The sequence below is a fragment of the Lissotriton helveticus genome, chromosome 8, assembly GCF_964261635.1.
Source record: "Lissotriton helveticus chromosome 8, aLisHel1.1, whole genome shotgun sequence".
Lineage (NCBI taxonomy): Eukaryota > Metazoa > Chordata > Amphibia > Caudata > Salamandridae > Lissotriton > Lissotriton helveticus.
The window spans coordinates 798,720,867-798,735,832 of NC_136069.1; the positions used below are offsets into that span (position 1 = coordinate 798,720,867).

The 14,966-nt window shown below is 49.8% G+C and overlaps 1 protein-coding gene across 1 annotated transcript in view; it reads left to right on the forward strand.

Annotated features, from left to right (window-relative positions):
• TM9SF2 (transmembrane 9 superfamily member 2) overlaps positions 1–14,966 on the forward strand; it is a 402,149-nt gene that overhangs the window by 77,047 nt on the left and 310,136 nt on the right. The gene's annotated exons all lie outside the window — the stretch shown is intronic.

Genomic DNA, 14,966 nt, shown 5'->3' on the forward strand with positions numbered 1-14,966 from the left:
TGGCCACAGTGGGCGAGGTACGTCTCGTTGGGTTGGCAAGCCAAGCCAGCAGCGTTCCCGATTTGTCGCCCTCAGCCAACGATCTAGTCAGGTAAGCTTTGTGGTCATAACTTCGCAGTCGCTCAACCTCTACGGCCACCGCCTCCTTTGCCTCCAAAGTCTGTTGTTGGAGCTCCGGGCGGCCAGGGCGGGTACTCTTCCATTGTGAGCATCATTGTACATTTCATGCAAACAGGAGGACAACTCCATTTCTTGCGGCAAGTGGCTCCTAGTTAAACTTCCCATTGTCTGGCTTTCATCACTTCCAATCGGGTTTGTAATGGCTACTAAAGGGAATTAAAACAATCTTTCTTTCTTTCTTGTGTCCTTTCTTATACTCATTAGAGGAATCTATTTTCTGTGCTCTGTGTGCACTTCCAGAGCAGGATTGGGAGCTGGTTAGCCTGATCCTGGCATGAAAGATTTGATATTTATGGGGCGCTAGAGGGCGCACTTGCGGAATGGCTGCCTGAACCCGCAGCTCCCGCTCCTTGGTCTTGATCCTACTTAAATCCTGCGCCACGGGGTGCCAAATCGATCCCAGACGACCGGATTCTGCACCGGAGGGGTGCCCTCTGCACTCGTTCCGAGTTTGAAATGCCTGCGAGCCCTGGCGCCGGAGTTACAGGCTGCTGAAAAATGCCCGGCACTTGCTCTGGAGCTATTTGAGGCGGACACACGGGCACTGTTTCTACGCGAGCCCGAGGCCTGCCACGAGGCTCCCAGGCCGTACCGCGACCTCGCCTTCCTGATCCTTGCTGAGACGGCGGGCGGAGGGGGCTGTGAAGGTAGGCGGCCGCAGCGGACACTCGCCTTGGGTCTCCCCCCCCCCTCTCTCCCCAGCCGTCACCTTGCTGGTCCCGTGAGGAAGGTGCTCCTGTTGTAACGCCTGCTGCCACGGCTCCTCAAAACCGACGCACCTGCCGCCCATAGCGCTGCGGACCCGGACTTGCGCGGCGCTGTCCGCCGGGGCTGTAGACCAGGGGCTGTGGTTGCCCCCTGCTGTGCAGAGTCCCGCTGTCGCCACCCGCAACACCCGCATAGGGAGCGCTGTGCATATTCGGTGGCCGGACACGTTGGGGGCCATACATGCGAGACACAGACACCATACCGGGTGGTACCGACCGGTGAGTCGTGACGCCCCGCTGCTGTGCTGGCACTCTGCTCCCTTGGATCCTACTCTGCAGCCAGCCCTGAATGCCGGTACTTTGACCCATATATTGCCTGGGGTCCACGCAGCGAGTGCATGACGTTACAGCCGGTTGCCCAGGCCTGGACATACTGCCATTACTACTGAGCGGTTGGTCACCGCGCGGCGCCACTGTTGAGCACGACCATATTGCGACACCTGGACACGCGCCAAGCCCAACACCCACCTGCCTGCTGCTGGCTGGTACTTACTTGCAGTGTGCTGCCATCCCTCGGCTTTGGCGTCTTACCTAACTCCGGGCACTGTCATGGGGCGACCTGAGACTCGCCAGCCGAAGTTGAGCTTCGACAACACCCGCAAGAACGCCACGTCGACACAGATGAACCCGGGACCCAGCGCACCGCCTCCGCAGCCTGCACCGCCTTCTGCACCTGCTGCGGACCTTACCAGCCTGATACAGGAGATGCGTCAAGGCTTCGCCACCGTAGTGGAGAAGGTAGATGGCGTCACGGCTCGACTGGACGCCCTGGTTCACAAGGTAGATCGCCATGAAGAGCGCCTCACAACTGCGGAACAGAGAATATCTGACAACACCGATGCCGCCACGACCCACACGACACAGCTGGCAAGAATGGACAATCTCCTCCGCATCATAGCGGCAAAGAATGAGGACTTGGAAGCGCGCAGCCGCCGGAATAATATTCGCATTACCAATGTGCCGGAGTCCACTGCCACGGGCAGGATGGAGTTATATGTGGAGAAATTGCTCACGGGCTCAATTGGAGAAGAAGTTTACTCGTCCCAATTCATCGTGGAGAGGGCCCACCGCTCCCTGGCACCCGTACCCCAGCCTGGCCTGCCACCGAGACCTATAATCGCTCGACTTCTGAATTATCGCGATCGCGATGCGGCCCTCAGAGCTGCCCGGACTCAGAAATCATTGCGGTATGAAGGCATCACATTCTCCATCTATCCCGACTTCACGCCGATGGTTCAAGATGAACGGCGCAAGTTTCTTCCAGTGAAAAAAAACTGCGGGAAGCCCAAATAGACTATGCCCTCTTATATCCTGCGAAGCTTAGAGTTACCCACCAGGGCAAACAGCCTTTCTTCACTAACCCGCAAAAAGCTGAGGACTTCCTAAAGACGATCCGAAGAGCGCGCAGGGACGACCATATGCCTGCGGACGAACAGGAGAATGCGGATCTACCTCCAGAGCACCGTGAAGACTGATGGACCTATCGTACTTTGAACTGCATGAGCATCATACCGACCTACAAGCTGGCAACGGCTCACCACATGTGGGCTGGAGAGATACGGAAGCGGCGAACTGTCTGGACCTTGCACCCCAGTGGTAACGTATACCAAGGACCACTCTTTCGGCCCTAGACTCCACCGAGGGCGGTACAGTTCTGGAGCTATGGGCCGGATAGTGGCAGTGCGCACTTTCTGATGTACCCCTATCGGGTGTTCCCCATTGACTTGTTGTTTTTTTGGCTGTTTGCCACGTCACAGTTGGGGGGGGGGGGGGTTGGGGGAGGGGTCACGTTAGGGGGATCCATGGCTACTGGCATGTTTGGGATGCTGGGGTGGGTGGGGGGGGTGTTAGATTTCATGAGGTTGCAACTGCATAGGCTGTGTAATTATTTGCTGACTTGGTGTGTGGTTTGGGCCTGCGGAGGTGGATATGGACTCAAGTTTTGGCCCCTTTGGGCATTTCCGCCTCTACTGTCACTATGTCCATGGCTGCTATTAACACAACTGCGCGACTGACATGTTTGTCTTGGAACGTCCGAGGGTTGAACGATGCCAAAAAATGCAGGAATGTCATTGCCTACTTAAACAGACATCATGTACAGATTGCCATGCTGCAGGAGACACATATGCCCATGGGTAGGGCCACATCTTTCGCATTGAAATGGGCTGGTGCCCGCGTTTTTTCCTCCTATTCGTCTTATGCGAGGGGTGTGGCGATTCTCGTTGCCCGTGGCGTACCTTTCCACCGCTTTGGGGAGGAGGTGGACGGGGAGGGGCGGTATGTTTTGCTATGGGGTAGGTTGGGACATGACACCTATTTATTTGTCTCAATGTATGCACCGAATGTTGACTCACCTGCCTTTTTTTCCACACTGTGGGGTAGAATTGTCTCCATTGGGGCGCGACACATCGTCTGGGGTGGTGATTTTAATCTGGCACTGGCGCCCCACCTAGACAGAGCTGATGGGGTCTGCTCCTACAAGCCGCGTGCCAGGGAAGCTTTGGAGGGTGTGGTGGAGGAGGGTGGACTGTTTGATGCCTGGAGACACCTACATCCCATAGGTCGAGAGGGCACACATTTCACATCTCACACCGGGACATGGGCGCGCTTAGATTACTTTTCTGGTCACCCGAGATATTACATGGGGATTATTAGGAGTTGACCACTTGCCCAGAACCTACTCAGACCACAGCCCTGTTAGGTTGCAGTTCCAGACCCCTGGGTGGGACAGTCCGAGACCGCAGTGGAGGTTAGGCCCCGATGTGCTCCTTGACGATCTCTTTCGCATTGAGTTGGGGGAGGAGATCAGAGATTTCTTCCCTAGAAACAAGGGCTCGGTCGAGTCGGTTGAGCACATATGGGAGGCTTTCAAGATCACTATCAGGGGGTTCTGCATCTCCAAAAGCCACGGAGTACTACGAGATATCTTGCGTACCATCACCACACTGGAGGGGGAGCTGAGGGACCTAGAGCTACGAATGGCGGCGGATACTGACCCCCGCCTACAGGTAACCTTTAGGGAGACATTGTCCAAATACGAGGAAGAGGCTGCCAGGGAAGCGAAGTACCGGGGCAAACACTGGGTGGCCCGGAGATATTGTGAGGGGGATAGGCCTGGGAAAGTACTAGCTGCACTCACACGTGTACCACGAGAACACAACACTATATTAGAACTTACCGATGCGACTGGTGCCACTATTAGAGACTCAGATGCGATACTCACTGCTTTCACAGCACACTACTCGACATTATACACATCCACAGCAGAGGCGTACACACCATATGCCGAATACCTAAACGACGTAGCACTTTGCTGGCTCAGCGACGGGGACAGGGAGTTCCTAGCAGCGCCTTTCGAACTGGACGAGGTTCGCGAGGCCATCATGTCCCTCAAAAATGGTAAGGCTCCGGGGCTTGATGGCATTCCGGCCGAATTTTACAAGGCCTATATCGATGTAATGGCTCCCGTGCTCAGTGAAGTCTTTACCGAATCCCTAACTGATGGGAGACTACCCTGCTCTATGCGCGAGGTAGTTATCACCTCCCTCCTGAAGCCGGGTAAGGAGCCCACCTCCTGTGACTCCTACCGTCCACTTTCCCTCCTAAACTGCGATGTCAAGATCCTAGCCAAGATTCTGGCTACACGTCTCTCGCTGCTCATGACCAGAATTGTCCTACCCGACCAATCTGGATTTGTGGCGGGCAGATCCACGTCCCATAATCTCCGCACCCTTTTCTCCCTGCTCCGCACGGTCCACCCTGACGTCCCAGTGGCGGCGGTGTTCCTTGACGCCACCAAGGCGTTCGACTCTGTCGAATGGCCCTACCTCTTCTCGGTCTTAGCCAGTATGGGGTTCCCTACACTGTTCTTGGCCTGGGTGCGCTTCCTATACACGGACCCTACGGCAAGAGTACTAATAAATGGAACGCTGTCACAACCCATACACCTTACAAGAGGCACCCGTCAGGGATGCCCGCTCTCGCCTCTACTATTTGCCATTGCGGTCGAACCTCTGGCCTGTCGCCTGCGTCAATTACACCGAGAAGGAGCGATACAATGCCTGCAGCGGCAAATTGATGTGTCCCTCTATGCAGATGACATCACGCTGTACGTTAAATATCCGTCCCTACACCTCAATCCCCTGCTTCGTGAATTTGTCCTTTTCGGAGGGCTGTCTGGTGTTCACATCAATTGGTCCAAATCGCAATTCTTTCCTCTTACTGACGCGGTACACGACTTCCCCCTAGATTATCCACTGGTATGGTGCTGAGATGATCTTCGCTATTTCGGGATCCGTATCGCTCGGGACAAGGATGAGACACTCCGATCTAACTATGGAATGGCCGTGACCAAATTGACTGCCTCTGTCGATAGGTGGATCACGCTGCCACTCTCCATGGCTGGAAGGGCCTCCCTCATAAAAATGGTGATACTGCCCCGCTTCCTGTACCTTTTCCTAAATATCCCCTATTACCCTGGTGCCTTCTTCTTCAAGACACTCCGCACAGAACTGCGCAGACTCTTTTGGGGTGGCAAATCTCCCAGATTAAAGTGGTCAACGCTGACCCTTCCCTATGACCAGGGAGGGTTTGATGTCCCCGATTTTGAAACGTACTATTTGAGTGCACAGGCGCATTTTGCCTATCACTGGATGGCTCCCACTCCCTTCATGCCACATATAGCGGTGGAGGATTGGATAGTGCACCCGCTCCCGCTGAATGGCCTGCTGCACTGTCCCGAGACTTCCATCGACACTGCAGATACCTCGGTATCCTGCACATTGGATGCATGGCGCCGCATCGCTCGGCGCTTATTGTGCGTACTGCCCTACTCCCCCGTGCTACCGCTTACCTATCACCCGCGGCTTTCCTTGTTGTCGGAGCTGGGGTTCCAGCGGCTATGTGACAAGCTTCTTATCACCCGCTGGGGAGATCTGTTCCAAGATGGTCATTTTAAATCGGCTGACCTTTTCTTCAAAACGCACGAACGTACACCCCTTGGTCTATTTTACTATGTGCGGCTGCGAGCCGGGATGCGGGACATCCTACCCGATTACCCTGATGAGCCGACGACCCTGCCGCCACTACACTTCCTTCTGGGGTCGCAGGATGGGTCCCATTTGGTCTCTGGGCTCTACCGCCAAATCCGAAGTGCTGCCCCATTGCAAGCCTCTGCTGCCCGCCTGCACTGGTCTACGGAGCTTGGAATAGAGCTTTCGGATGATCAGTGGAAACACTGCTGTGCATTAACCTCCCGCATTTCTGCCAGTTGCAGACTAAAAATTATACATTACAAATTTCTTCAGAGAATTTACTATACGCCGGTCCGGAAGCATAGATTTGGGTTGGCCGATGATGATCGCTGTGAGCGTTGTCGTGCAGAACATGCTGATTTTCTTCATCTGGCGTGGTCCTGCCCCCGGATTGCCGACTACTGGCGACAGGTCCTCGAAGCCGTTGCGGAGATGGTAGACGGGGAAATTCCTGCAGACCCACTGGTAGCCGTCCTCGGATACACCAAGCAGCTGCCCAGAGAATACAGAAAATTCATTGACATGGCATTGCTTCTGGCCAAACGGCGTGTTGCTTGCCGTTGGAGCAGGGGCAGAGCGCCCAAGTTCAAGGACTGGCTGACTGACTTAACATACTGCCAGGACCAACATACCACCTTTGCTGAACTGCTGCCTCTTTCGTGCCGACCCAAGGACGTTTGGGATCCACTGGTACACTACTTGCTTAAGCGCTCAAACGACGATTTGCAGTCGGATGACGAGCCTGCCACTCCCCAGCGCCACTGACATTTTTCCCATACATGTCCTGCGATCTCGGGACGGCTTCGCAGACTCCCCTCATCGGACATAGATCACTGCCCCCGTAGATTCCCCGTAGAGTGAACTGCCCTATCTGGGCGGGAGTGCCCTATCTCCCCTGTCCGTGCCTACACGTCCCCATCGCCACCACGCCGCGGGATCGCCTCCTCTGGCGAGCCGTGTCCTTCGTGCCCCATGGCTTCTAAGACTGACACCCCACGGACACCAACGGCCCATGAGAATGAGCACTGGACGCATCATTACCCACGACGCGCCTCCGGCTGAGACCACCAAAATACACCATTGACACACATTTCCACTACACAGTCATGCACCACCTCTTAGTTGTAACCTGGTTGGGAAGTTTCTTGGTTCTTGTTATGCAATCTACCAAACAGAAGTGAGAGCCTTCTCTCGCTCAAAAAAAAAGCCTGTTCGACTGCTGCTCATCCTAGCTTGGCCTACGCCGTAGGACGCAGAGGGTACGCTGTTTCAAATTTTGATATGCCGTCGGGCCCCCGGGATGCCGACAAACAGGCTGTGTATTGCACTTCCTCTTTCGCTGCCGGCCTCCGGGTTGAAAAAAAAAAAGATTTGATATTTATTCGAAACCGGAGATGTTGTGGTATTTGTGTGTGCTCGAAGATTCAGACTCTTTTTTATTTATTTTTATTTTTTATTTTTAAAACAATTTTTTTTTTGTCCTCATACGCCAATAAAGATATTTTCAGTATTGATTATACCCAGAATCTTTATGGAAGCTTTCTGCAGACACCCAGTATAAATCTCACGGTACCACCATGTAAACAGTCAGCTCAGTCTCCCACTTTACCAGACCCTTAGACTGATCTTAGGGTGGATCCTTCCGCAAAAAGGCATAATCATTGGACAAAGTTGTTATAATCCATCGAGCCAAATTATACAGGCGGTCCAAAAATGCTTCCTTCTCTTCCATGCTATACTATCCAGACTAAGAGTATGCCTGATTGCCCTTATCCAATCTGCATATATCGGGACAGTGGTGCTCACCCACAATTTACATATTTCCCTACGGGCTAAGACAATTAAATACAAAAATAACTTGTTACTGTCTCGAGGTACATTTTCATAATTAGAAGGAATTCCAAAAAAAACTTGTTGCGTACTAACCTGTATTTCATACCCAAAGAGGGCTTTCATACCTTCTTGTATTTCAAACCAAAATTCATTAAGTGCGGGACAGGTCATAAACATATGCAGGTCATCTGCTTTTTCCAAATTGCACTTTGGACAACAGGGAATAGGCCCCTTCGAAAATTTAGCGAGCCTGGCTGGAGACCAATATACTCTATGGAGAGAAAACAAGTGATTCTGCTTTAAATTGGCAGGTGAGACCGTAAGATGTAGTAAATCAAAGGATACTTGCCATAAGATCTGCAAGTCGACGTCCAGTACTTGATCCCTCCATAGCTGTTCTGGAAGGGCGAAGTCTCTATCTTCCTCCTCGAGTATTGTCCAATAGAGGACTGATGTGTTGAGTGATATAGGTGTCTTCATTAAAAGCTCATCCAAAACAGTCTTAACACCTTTATCCCCTATAACAGCCTGGGTCCAGCTTTTAATTTGTAAGTACTTAAATGTAGATACATTTTTATCCGTGAGAACAGAAATGTCTTCCCAACTCAAAAGATTCAGACTCTTGTAAAAGGTTATACTAAAAGGTTTAGTGCATTCATTGATATCTGGGTGTGCAGTTTAAGGTGTTTAGTAATTCCAGCCATTCTTGGACACAAACTCTCCATAATGCTCATAATGAGTAAAATAGAATGTGGGTGCTGTGCACAGTAAAATAAATCAGAATCTCAAAGTGTGATTGCTGCTCTGAGATAGTAGGCCTTGGAGCTGGTAGGTGTTCTTCACTACGGGCATCGAAGATAACATGCCCTTTGGAGGAAAGTAGGCTATGGTAGGGAGAAGGGGATTACGTGATAGGTTCTGAGCAGCGCACACATCCCAATAAATGCCAATCATATATGCATCTCTCTTTAGAAAACTAGCCATTTATCATTCTCTCACCTGTTCCCCTTTTGTAGACCACATGAGAGACCAAATAGTGATTCAAGAATTAGGAGGCACTTTGGAAAGATGTGGACTGACCATCTGTATAGGTTTAGAGTAGATTGAGAGACTGGATTACCCTGAAGCACATAAGAGAACAGTTGCTTCTCATGGCGGTGAACAGCGTTTACAACGCAACTTTTACAACGAACTACCTTTACCACGCAACTTTTACAATGCAAGTCGTTACAACGACTGGGGGGCGCTCTAGGATAGGGAATAGTTTAATTTACTATTCAACACCTTCCCTACTATCCACGGGGACTGGAGTTGGAATAGTAAATTAAACTATTCACTATCCAGCGCCCCCCAACGCAAGTCGTTGTAACGACTTGCATTGTAAAAGTTGCGTGGTAAAGGCATGCGTTGTAAAAGCATGCGTGCTAACGACATACATCCCTCATGGCCAATGAACATAACGTGTCACTTTGTAACAGCCTCTAATGCATTGGATACAGAGAACCATGAGATTTTGCTGGATTGCTTGCAAGAGATAGCATCAAGCGGTTGATCATTTCTTACCAGCTGCATGCCTCGGAACTTCCTTACCCATAGTATGGTCTGTTGAGGTAACGTTTTACATGCTGTGCATCATTTGCAAAGACATACCACTACACCCACTGGCTAGATTGTTTAATAATTTGGCATGGCAGCAGGTTCTCACATGATTAGTAGCCATTCCTTTTACTGGAAATCCCAAGAAGTGCCAAACATAAACCTGAAAATGGAGCATTCTTATGCTATGCTCACTCTCTTGAACTCTGTGCTTGTAGAGATTAAGCTGTTTCATTTGCAGTTTGCCTTAAATAAAGCTATACAAACTCACTTGAAAAGAGTTATGCTCAATAGGGCACTTTAATGGTCTTCTTGATCTCTTCTTTATCCTTCTTGTTAATGTATTTCACTTGTTTTGTTTACAGTGCTCTAGCACCTTTTGTATAGGCTAAGAAAGGCATCCTAATAAATAATTATTATGGCCCCCAGATTATCTGTTAAATTATGGATTTGCAACGATTCTCCTCCTTTTCCTTGTTGTTTTGTATCTGTTGTCCACTGCATAAGATTTAATTCCTATTTGACCTGGGATACCATACCTTTACCAACGATACACCAGTATTTCAAGGTCTGGCTTAAGAGCACAGCTATCGCCAGACCTTAGAATTAGAAAAAGAGCTTAAGGAAGCAGTAGTGCGAACTGGGGCTTAGGCTCTTTGCACATGTGGGTCTTCTCTATAAGTGCTTTAGTGGGCAGAAGGTGCTGCTTCCACTGTGCTTGTTTTGCCTCGCGGGAAAGATTCTGCTCAACATATTTTATGAGGGCAAGCTATTGATAAATGCTACATGCTTGTTTGATTCATTGGGAAAAGTTGTATGTCATGCCATAGGTCTGGATCTTTTTATACTGAAAAGTTAGAGCAAAGGCAGTAGGACTGATTTATTTATGGTGAATAGATTATCTTAAAGCCAGTAACTCTGTTTGTGAATTGATAAAACCTATGGATTGAAGTTTCATTATATGGTATTTCACAGATTATTGTATTAGGCCATCTTTTTGGGTGTTACTTTTGTTTACTTTTTTTTAAATAAATCTTTTTATTGTAACAAAGCAGAACCATGTCTATTACATCATCAATATTGCAAACACAATTAAACCGTAGCACCCGTTTCCTCCCCAGTGTATTATCAAGGGGGCTCTCAGGGCCATTGTCCTCTTTATATTTTGACCTTTCTAAGTTGGAAGATGTGTTGCGTGTGATGGTAAGTTGTTTTAAAATGGGCTGTATATTTTTTATTCTAACTCCAGTGTGTAATTTTGTTTTTTATTGTGTAGTATTTAACCGTGTGTGCATTAAAGTACTTTTGATGTCTAGCTCGACAACTTTAGCTGCCTGGCAGGCTATTGTAAATAAAATAATGTATTTAATAAAACATACATTGCCGTGCATACCTAGAAGGGATTTGGGTCAGGACTTTTCAGACATTTGTCTGTGAGTGTCATTGACGTTCATCTTGTGCACATGAACGCATGGGGAAAGGGGTCAGTCCACTTTAGTCAATGGCACGGTTACTCCATGTTTTTCTGACATCTCTCTTACCCCTGTCTCAATTAATCATTCCTCTCTGTTCACACTTGTGTTCTTCCTTCTTCTCGGCCATTCATAATTATTTTATTAAAATATTTTTTTTTTGCATTTTAGAATAGTGTTACGTTTATACATGAGAGCAGATTTATGCATAATGGAAAGCTAGGGTATTCATCCTTCGCGTGGAGGCCCTCCAAGATATGAGTTGTAGAAACCCCGAATGAAGGAGGATGCTTGTTTTCCCCCACTCCCTGTAGGAGTGAGTATGTCCTGTAGACCTCTCTGTGTGATTGCTGAGTTGCCCTGAGAGATGGGCAATCACACAGAGAGGTCTACAGGACATACTCACTCCTACAGGGAGTGGGGGAAAACAAGCATCCTCATTCACTCGGGGTTTCTACAACTCATATCTTGGAGGGCCTCCACGCGCAGCCTCCAAGGCGCCAATCTCTTCTTCTTTCAGTTAAAAGGGTCGACTGTTTATCCAAGCAAACACGAGGTGAGCCCCCATTACTTACATGTGGCATGGGGTCACCTCCAGTCCCCACCCAGTTCTTCTTCTGTTATCCCACTAGGCCGTTCATAGTTTTGAGACAGAAAAATAAGAGCCAATGTGATGAGTAATAGTAACGCCTATGAATTACTTGGTTACAAACTGCAACAACCATTTGCAAAGTCAGTAGGGTGCTCTTTTTGATTTTGCCAGTGGTTTTTGACAGTGCTCTTAAGCATCAGAAAATCCAAAATAATACATCCATTGTGTCATGTTCTGTAGCCATCCAAAGAATAACAAAATAAAGAAGATTTACTGTGTCCTCGTATTTTTTAAACACACGTTTACATGAGCATGCAATTGTTTTAAACCATTCTTTGTGGCAGCTTCTTTAGAAAATAATGTGCAGGTACTAGAAACAGAACTTCAGAGTAAACACAGTAAGAAGTGATACTAACTGCACACTTGAAGTGGGTGTTTCGACATGACCAGGAGCGCAGTATTCAAGATTACTTTCGGACAAATGCCCAGACAGCAACCTCTAGATCACTAGAATGGGATACCTTTAAAGTGATCGAACGGGGCAGTGTACACAGCAAGTCGTGGGAGCCCGGAGAACTCTAGTGGCGGTGCTCCAGCACGCAGAGACTACATTCGCGACCTTAATAAGGGCAGGGGATGCAAATAGGGACACGATAGAGCAGGTGGCGGAGGCCAAGACAATACACACGGAGGCGCTGCAGGACCTGAGCAAATACAATTTTAAGGCGCATGCAATAAGATCCCACAAAGAGGGGAACAGAGCTGGGACTCTTTTAGCATGGTTGGCCCGCCAAGACACAGAGACCAAACCCATCACGGAGCTGATTGATCGCGCAGGGATCCCCGATACTCCCAAGTGGAGATCCTCCAGATTTTTTGTGACTTCTATAAAGAAGTCTACCGAGGCCCTACCCAAAACCATTCTCACCCAATTACCCACTTTTTGCGCCCCCTACCCATCTCGCGAATACCGGAGGAAGACAGGGATGACATTGATGAAAAGATAGGGTCTGCAAGCGTCTCGCGTGTGATCCGAGCCCTTGCGCGAAACAAAGCTCCTGGCATGGACGGCTTTCCATTAGAGTACTATAGCGCCTTCGCGAGTCAACTGGTCCTCCAAATCACCGGTATGTTCGAAGATGCCCTAGAGAGGTGTGTACTGCCAAGCTCCCTCAGAGAGTTGGTATTAGTGGTGTTTCTGAAGCCGGACTGTGACCCCAGACTTCCAGCCTCATATAGGCCTATAACATTTCTTAACGCAGAATGCAAAATACTAGGGAACATTTTTGTGGATCGGTACTCCCAGATCCTCCCTCCATTAGTCCACCCGGACCAGAATGGATTAGTTCCCGGCCGCAACACATCACAGAATTTACGTAGGCTCTGCCACATACAATACAGGGCAGATCCCCAATTCCCACGAGCGGCTTGCCTCATTCTAGATTTATAAAAGGCCTTAAACACACTCCTGTGGCTCTATCTATTCGCTATCCTTGGATGGAACAGTGTGGGCACGCTTGGCATACTCGCAGCTCCTTTACAAGAATCTAACCACCAGGGTCCTCAGAGGCAAATGCATCTCAGCCCAGATACCAGTAGAGAGGGGCACACGCCAAGGATCTCCTCTCTCCCCACTCTTATTTGCTAAGGCAATAGAGCCTCTGGCGATACGCTTACGCCAGGAGGGAGAGGCCTGGGACATCCCGATAGCTGGCACAATCCGTAGTGTATCACAATACGCGGATGACCTACTTATTTACGTGTGTGACATCACAGCGGACTTGCCCCCCATCTGGACCACTCTACAAGAGTTTGCGGAGGTCTCTTGCCTTAAGGTCAATTGGAGCAAATCCACGATCTACCCCCGAGTTCTCACCTAGCCCCTCGGAGCATTACCATCGGGACCCAGGACATTACCTGGAGCCAAGCTGCTCTTAGGTACCTAGAAGTCAGATTGTATCACTCCGCGCAGCATATGAACGACGTTAATCACAGCAGAACGTTGGCAGGTATCCGAATGTCAGTGGAGTTCTGGAAAATGGTCCCACTGGCCCCCATAGGATGTATAGCCCTAGCAAAAATTATCATTGTCCTGCGGCTCCTATACCACTTCACCAACCTCCCAGTCATCCCACCCTGTCCCTTTTCCCGAGAACTAAACACTCTCCTCACTTCACTCGTTTGGGGAACGTGCCGACACAAGGTTGCCCTATTCAAGCTACTGCTCCCAACAGATCAAGGAGTGCTAGGAGCTCCAATTTTTTTAAGCCTACTTCCTGGTGGCGCAGCTCCAGTGGCTCTCACACTGGACAACAAAACGGTACATGGGTGAAACCAGCTCCGACACAGATCCAATCACCCTACCAATGATCTGACGCGTGTTGCTTGCCGGCACGAACCCCCAACGCACGTATCCATTACAAGTATCTGTGGCTCGCGCCTGCATGCTGTGCATATACCGCAAGGCCAAAGAGAAGCCACCATATTCCCCATTACTCCCACTAGTGGGGTTTCACACTGTGAGGGTCACTACACGGCGAGAACACTGCAGGGATGAACAGACAGCTCACTAACGGAATGGGACTCCCTATGTGAAGGAGGCCAACTACGACCCTATGAGCAACTAGTAGACTAATACAATCTTCCCCCTGGACAGTTTCTCCTACACCGATGACTCTTGGCTAGTAGCCGCCCGTACTGGGACCCACAAGCTGGTGAACCACGGACGCATCCAGTCATACACACTATACTACACATGGGGGCGAGCAGGCACCTCGTCACATGGCTTTACAAAGCGGTCCAAGAACGAACACTCAAACCGCTGATCTCCTTGAGGCAAGTATGGGAAGATGACATTAATAGGTCACTGCACGACAAAGAGTGGGCACAAGCCCTGGAGTATCCCAAAAAGTCTCCAGAAACGCATGCATTAAAAATATCCAATTCAACTTTTTACACAGAGCATATTTAACACCACAGCGCTTGCAGAGATGCTACTCAGACACCCAGTTTGCATGCCCCAGATGCTAGGCCCCTTCAGCAGACTTTCAGCACATGTTCTGGATGTGTCCCACACTACAACACTATTGGCAGTATGTCCACGATACCCTCAGATTAATGGCCACTATCCCAGGGATCGACACATGGGAGGCATGCACGCTGGGAATGTTTCGGAGGCGAAAAATAGATATGGTACGGCTACTCTTCGCGTCCCTGTTATTACTCCTAGCAATGAGAGACATAGCCATGCATTGGAGAACTCCAGAAGGGCACCTGGTGGTGCTCAGCAGAAGATGCCAGCAGCAGATGCCATCCGGGAAGAGGAAACAAAGGGCACCCGTAAGCACCGCATATCTATGGAGTGGGTGCAAATCCTGTACCAGACCACCCAGCACCACGCGTGTAGAACCCTCAGAGACCCCTAATACCAAACCGACGTCAGTCACGCCAACCCCGCCAGCCATCCGCTCCTCTGCACGAGTACACTTGGCCA